Below are 7,351 nucleotides of genomic sequence, written 5' to 3' on the forward strand. Positions count from 1 at the left end.
AGAGATTGCTCATACTATTCACTATAAGAATGAAGTTTTAAATGATGTAGATTGAAGGGTGGTGAGGCAACACAAATCTCATATAATGCTTCTCAATTTCTATATGAATACGTATATGCATTTGCTTCTTACTGATCTAATTAAAATATATCGTAAAGGAAACGCTAATGCGCATATTTTGTGTAATTAATATTGATATTTGTTGATTGTCAGATACAGAACTAAATCCGTAAATGGAATGCAATATATTTACTTTGGCAATCATATTTGCACTTTTAAGTATTTTCGCATTCTTATGTGACCCCAATATCCAACGATATTGATTTATGACGCTATGGCATAAAATAACTTCAATAGAGATATCATAAGCTTTTAAACAGACCTATATTTATTTTTACTTACATTATTGAACCATAAAATGAAGGCAAAATTAACCATAGTAGGATTTGAACAGATACTTACTAAGTGATAGTGTTTTATTTGTTTTTAGGCAAATTTACTTCGGCTTGCAGTAATATTGAATTATATTTTATCAATTAGAATAATGTCATCGTTCACAATGGCAAATAAATATATCCTTCAATTACTACCAGAGGACCTATGTATAGAATTCCTTTCCATTACTAACTAAATGCTGCCCTCCATACAAAATGTGTGATTCTTCTTAATACCGAAATGGACACGATGTAATTTTGGAAGTCTGTGTAAAAGACAATATGTGCTCCCTGAAATGAGAGAAAAATATAAAGCGAAGGGTAAATATTTGGCTGGTAAAAAGTTACATGTTGCAATAGTAAAACACATCCACAATGCAAAAAGAAATTCAGTAGCGAAATCAAATGAGGTCTAAAGATGTTATGCTTTAAAATACCGAACATATTCTAAACTGGCATGGCCTTAGACGATTGAGTTTTTATATTACAAATTGTGCACGCATCCACATACAAATTCGTACAAGCACGCACGGAGACACACGCATTCTACAGTGTAATTATCATAGATAGATAGATAGAGAGAGAGAGAGAGAGAGAGAGAGAGACAGACAGACAGACAGACAGATAGATAGATAGATAGATAGATAGATAGATAGATAGATAGATAGATAGATAGATAGATAGGATAGACATATCTGCCCGTGTATGGTTATATATTATTTATATATCATATAAATATCTATATGTATGTATATATGCAATTAATGTTTATGATGAACGTATGCGAATGCGCATCAATTGTTAATGTACGAAAAGTGGTTGAGAAGATATTATTTAATATAATTTAATATAGTTTTGAAAGAACTGCCAATTTTCTTTTCTACTCTAGGCACAAGGCCGGAAATTTTGAAGGAAGGGCCAGTCGATTAGAACCCCAGTACGAAACTGGTACTTTATTTATCGACCACGAAAGGATGAAAGGCAAAGTTGACCTCGCCGGATTTTGAACTCAGAACGTAGAGACAGACGAAATACCCATAAGTATTTCGCCCGGCGTGCTAACGTTTCTGCCAGCTCGCCGTCTTCAAAACATTTTATCCAGGCACTGCAATGACGACCAATCCATCGCCCCGAAAGAGTTGTCGATATTGCATTTCTTGTGAGAAACATTCTCCGGAACAGAAGCACGGAGGCCCCAGCAAAAAACAGTGCCACTTCTGTAATCATGCTGGAGCATTGTTCGAAACAGAAGCAAGGACTTCCTAATGAAAAGTAGTGCCACTTCTGTAATCATGCTCCGAAATGCAGTGCATTAGCAACATTGTTGGAGAACGAAGTTTTTTGAAGTGCCTTTTATTGATCAGTACTTCACATTCTTATATGACAGAATGGCAGAGTTGTCAGAATGTCAGCACTGAAACGCTTGCAGTGAGAGTTAAACTGAACAACATCAGCACATACTTTTGTCTTGGTCACAATGGGGAATGTCGAGACATGCGTACAATAGATTTGTCGCATGCCAAATCTGTACAGTGGAGAAAATATTTGGAGGTTCAACTACATGTTTAACACAGAATGACAGCGGCATTAGATTTATATATCTAGTTATAAACACTGTCACTTATATACCTGCCTGTGATGCTACTGTTGATTAAATAACAAACAGCAATGTATACGTTTTGAAGACGTTAATTGTTCCTATAAGAAATTATTACACTTTAGAGAAAATATATTTTACCCAACTTTTTTATAGCATATATATTGAACAGATTATCAGAGTATATTATATTCATGAATACCGTATCACTGCAAACTTAGGCTTGTTAGAGAAGCCCGCTTCTTAAATCGCTTTGGATGGAGACTTGATAATGCAGTTAGTCTCAAACCCGTTTGCATGAAATATTTCCACGTTATTATCTTCACATGTTAGAAATCAATAATTTGAGAAACCTATTTTTAAGAATTCGATACTTCGCAAAGTATCGTCTTCGCTGTTTGAAATTCCTAAAAATTATCAAATAGTAATAATTGTGTTCAACATTTACTATGGTGCATTTACTTGATATATTTTGGGACAGAAGAATCAAAATGTTTCAATAATGTTGATTAATTCTAACACTTGCGAATTAAATCTATCGATATTATTCGAAATATTCTTCTGCTAATGTACGTAAAGTGTCGTTATGAGACCTACCAAATATTGATTAAAAGCTATCTCATTTTATTCGCAGTGTCTGCCTGTATCGGGTATGATGTTCAATCTATCTCGTTGTTGAATGCTGAAAATATCGCTTGCAAAGCTAACATATATACACTGAAAAAGATTAAATTCATGCGCGTTTTACAAATAAGATTAATTTCACTGATGTTCCCATGCTGAACATTAGCAACATTTGTTGAAAGCATTATTACACAATGACTCCTATTTTGCGCATTTTTTTCTCGTTTGGATACAAATTTGAGAAGCGGAGACTGACAATTACATAGATAGATACATAAATATGCATAAATAAATAAATATATATATATATATATATACGTTTGTATTTATGTGTGTGTATGTGTGTAGATTTACACACACACTTCAATAGAATGTAAACCTTGGAAAATATAATTCTGCTCATAGATTCAACACTGAATGTAATATATAGTAAATAAATTCCATATCTTTAGGTTAACGGCGAGATTTCTTTAAGGTAAATAATACACACATTTTTATGAATGCTTTTAACTTATGTTACACTTGATGTATTACTCATTCACAGTGAAAATTCTGAGATCAAATCCTATCAATGTGAGTTTACTTTTCATAATTCAAAGATCAATAACATATATTTCCAATCAAGTATTTGTTTCAATATATTTTACAAATGAAAGCGAATTGTTCCCTTATCAACTACAATTTCTGTTATCCTTCATAAATAACCTAATTTTGTTGAAGGATATTCCGAATAAAATTAGCCGAACAAAGTAAACATTTTTCTACATAACACAAAGATTAAGATCTTACTTTGAAATGTTTCGTCAATGTGCAAAAATACAAAAGAATAATTGGAAGCATTATGGTTCTAACTTTATATTTGCATATTTTTGCAGGTGGCTTCAAATCATTAGTTATATTTGTTTCATGAATAAGATACCAAATAAGCATGCCCTATTAAGTCCAAGGGACTTCATTCTCATGAACTTTCACACATTTCAGCTTATAATATTCGTGTGTTTCATTTTGTCTCAAACCTGTCATAAATCTGCGCCTGCAAAATTTAATCTATACGAAATTTCTTGCTTACAATTTTTGTTATCTTTTTCAACTAACTGGAAGTAAACTGGCACGATATAAATTGTCAGGCTATCGATGAACATTATTCCTTATATAAATTTTCTTGATGAACTGCCTATTATAACGTCTTCTTGTGTTGCTCTATCATTCCTTGGTCCTTTCGTTCAATACGTCTTTCTTGAAAATAATGAAAAGGCATACGGTTGTTAACCCTGGAGGTTCTGCCATTAATTTCGTCTACTGGTACGGGCTACCAGATATGACTTTAGTCGGTTGTTTTAAAGATTATATTTCTGGACATTCCACAAATATCCGTTAAGATTATATAATTATTCACAAGAAAGTACCGAAAGAGATATAAACCTGTGCAAGGTCAGTCGAATATGAAGGATGATGGAAATGTTCCCAGTCAATTCCCAATAATTTCAAACGTATCTGAAGTGTGTGATCTGGCATTGTTGTTATTAATGGCAAAGCTCTTACGATTTGCAAGTGCTGGATGCTTCTGGTGGATCATTGCTTTTAATTTCTCGAACTGGTGCCTGTACACAACCGAACAGATGGTCCAGTCCGTTAGCAGAAGCTCGTAAATACAACACCCTAAAAACTTCAGAAAATTAAAATCTTTGAATGAAGTTCTGCTTTGGAGGTTGCTTGTGGTTATTCACTGCACTGACCTTATGATAGTTTGCGATTCACATTGCTGTAGAGTATCCATTTCCGTCTCATATTAGCACATGATTTTCTTTAAAAGGGTTTATTTTAACGTTTCTCCAACGAAGCGTAGATGGAAAACGCTTGGATTCCTCATTCAATTAATGTGGGAGCAGAACACATATGTAACCAAGTTTCATATATATGATTTGCTTCTATAGATAATATCTGCGATCATCTTAGTCGTATTAAGGAGTGGCCGGTGTCGTTTAACTCCTTTTCGTGCTGTTAATCTATGCTGACCGACTAGATCGAGGACCGAAAAGTTTCCCGATTGAAATTATGAAAGCCCACTAAAGCATGCACATCTAGCGATAGCAGCTTCTCTCTAAGTCTTTATGCATGTTTCCACCACGTACTTATCCTTTTCAGAATGGAAAAACGTGAGGTGTCGATAATGTTCGTTTTGGCACTCCATTTTTAGAGTAAACCCATGCACACAAAATATAGCCTCACGTGTTTGCGTTAAATTACATTCAAGTTTCAAGAATCGAGCAATGTGTATATTTAACGGACAGACTGAATATAACTACTTATTAGAATTCTTGAATTTTAGAATGGATTGCTGGCCAACCCAATATATATGTGTGCATTTCTGTTTGTGCATGTATGTATATTCTTTTGTTGACTCTTGTTTAGTAGATATATGAGCGACATTGTTGCAACGCAGAATATTTTAATTTCAGTACATTCGCGAAAACTTTATCAAATGTTTCCTTCACTATTTACAGTCTATAGAGAGTGATTTAGCAGTTGTTTCTTCGATATCAAGCACACGGGTCGAATATGGCATACGTTTAGGCTGCTGCACCTACCGCCACTGCTGCTACTGCTGCTACTACTACTACTACTACTACTACTACTACTACTACTACTACTACTACTACTACTACTACTACCACTACTACTACTACTACTGCTGTTGCTGCTACTACAACTACTACTACTAAACATATAGTTGTACTACTACTACTAATAATAATAATGATGTTAATAATACATCTTGTTCTTCTCTGTGTGCTGTACAACTTATAATAAACATAATGAAATGATGATAATAAGTAGAGCAAGAAAAAAGGTAGAAAGGGAAGAGGAAACGAATCATAGCAATTTAACATTTGATAAGTTCTTCTGTGTTCTAATTTAACATAATATATATTAGTTAAGTATTTCCAATGTATTGATTTTACGTATCCTCATTTACAAAGTAAATCAATTATGACTATATAAACTACTTACAGGAACATATATGTGATACACTGAAGTAAATGGATATGATAAACAACGAAGAATAGTGAACAACGAGATATCTGTAAACAGAATTTTGAATATGATATGTATGAATGTATACGTGTGTGTGTGTGTATGTGTGTCAGTAAATATGTATATATTAATATCATATATGTATCATAGGCGTAGGAGTGGCTGTGTGGCAAGTAGCTTGCTTACAAACCACATGGTTCCGGGTTTAGTAGTCCCACTGCGTGGTACTTTGTGCAAGTGTCTTCTATTATAGCCTACGCCCGACAAAAGCCTTGTGAGTGGATTTGGTAGAGATGTATATATGTATGTATGTGCGTGTGTATGTTTGTGTATCTGTGTTTATCCCCTCAACATCGCTTGACAACCGATGGTGTGTTTACGTATAGAATAAGTACTAGGCTTACAAAGAATAAGTCCTGGGGTCGATTTGCTCGACTAAAGGTGGTGCTCCAGCATGGTCACAGTCAAATAACTGAAATAAGTAAAAGAGTAAAAGAGTAAAAATGTAAACGTATATAAATTTTGGATATTTTCTGCAGATATATTAAATACGTCTTCGAATGACACAACCTAAAAAGATATGCAAATATGCTATTTCGCTTGAATGCGAAGTAGTATAAAATGAGTTAAATAAGAAAAATTTATATCATTAGGATCAGAAAATAATTAGATTATAGATAATATGGAATCACTATCTTTTTTATATATAATCATGTAGTTAAACGTGTTACAATGATTGATCAATGCATTTAACATTATAGATATTGTATATATATATATATATTGGTAAATATACCGTCATATGTTCTTAAACTAAATTATACGTTTACGAATATGATGATGCATGCCGTTACAACTATAGTTTCATCCACTTTTATTTAATCAACAAAAACTAACAACATGAAGTTTAAAATAGGAGCTACAGCAGTAATGAAAGTGTCCTATAAAGCAGTTATTTACTTGAAAATATTCCTCTCGAATAAATACATTTACATCAGTTATATAAATATTTTTGTATTTTTCTCTGCTTTTTTTCAGGGATTTAACAATAGCATTATGTTGATATAATAATTCATTTAAACAAACATTGCTATACAACATCATTTCCCTCAAAAAACATTGTATATGTTGTGCTCTATAAAAACAATATGTTAAAAGGATATTTTGTGATGCGTATACACACATACACACACACACATACATACATACATACATACATACATACATACATACATACATATATATATATATATATATATATATATATATATATATATATATATATATATATCGATTTCACTGTATTCATTCTAAGAAAATACCTACTTTGTGTTATTTTCCAAAAACATGAATCTCAATTCATAAGTATTATGAGGTTGGCGATATGTAGAGTATAGGTTCATTCTGAAAAGAGATGCAAGAAGTTCATTCATAAATTGTGTATCACAATGGAATGGATGCGAGGATAATTATTATCATCTTCCTTGCGACTTTAGTTCGCATCCTGTCATGCTACAGAAGTATATTTGTGTGTGCGTGTGTGTGTGTCTGTGTGTGCATGCGTGTTAGTGTGTGTGTGTGCGTGCGTGTTAGAGTGTGTGTGTGGGTGTGTTTCTTATTAAATGCAACTCCCAGCAGAAAATGAGGGAAAATGGAATCA

At 33.0% G+C, this 7,351-nt stretch overlaps 1 long non-coding RNA gene across 1 annotated transcript; it reads right to left on the bottom strand.

Annotated features, from left to right (window-relative positions):
• Positions 1–468: 468 nt before the first annotated feature.
• Positions 469–7,098, bottom strand: LOC128247126 (uncharacterized). The gene is made up of 3 exons (XR_008263551.1): positions 7,018–7,098; positions 6,096–6,163; positions 469–725 (listed from the first exon to the last, which is right to left on the bottom strand). It is a non-coding gene; the product is annotated as an uncharacterized LOC128247126 (long non-coding RNA).
• Positions 7,099–7,351: the final 253 nt, after the last annotated feature.

This window comes from Octopus bimaculoides, chromosome 2 (genome assembly GCF_001194135.2).
Source record: "Octopus bimaculoides isolate UCB-OBI-ISO-001 chromosome 2, ASM119413v2, whole genome shotgun sequence".
Taxonomy (NCBI): Eukaryota; Metazoa; Mollusca; class Cephalopoda; order Octopoda; family Octopodidae; genus Octopus; species Octopus bimaculoides.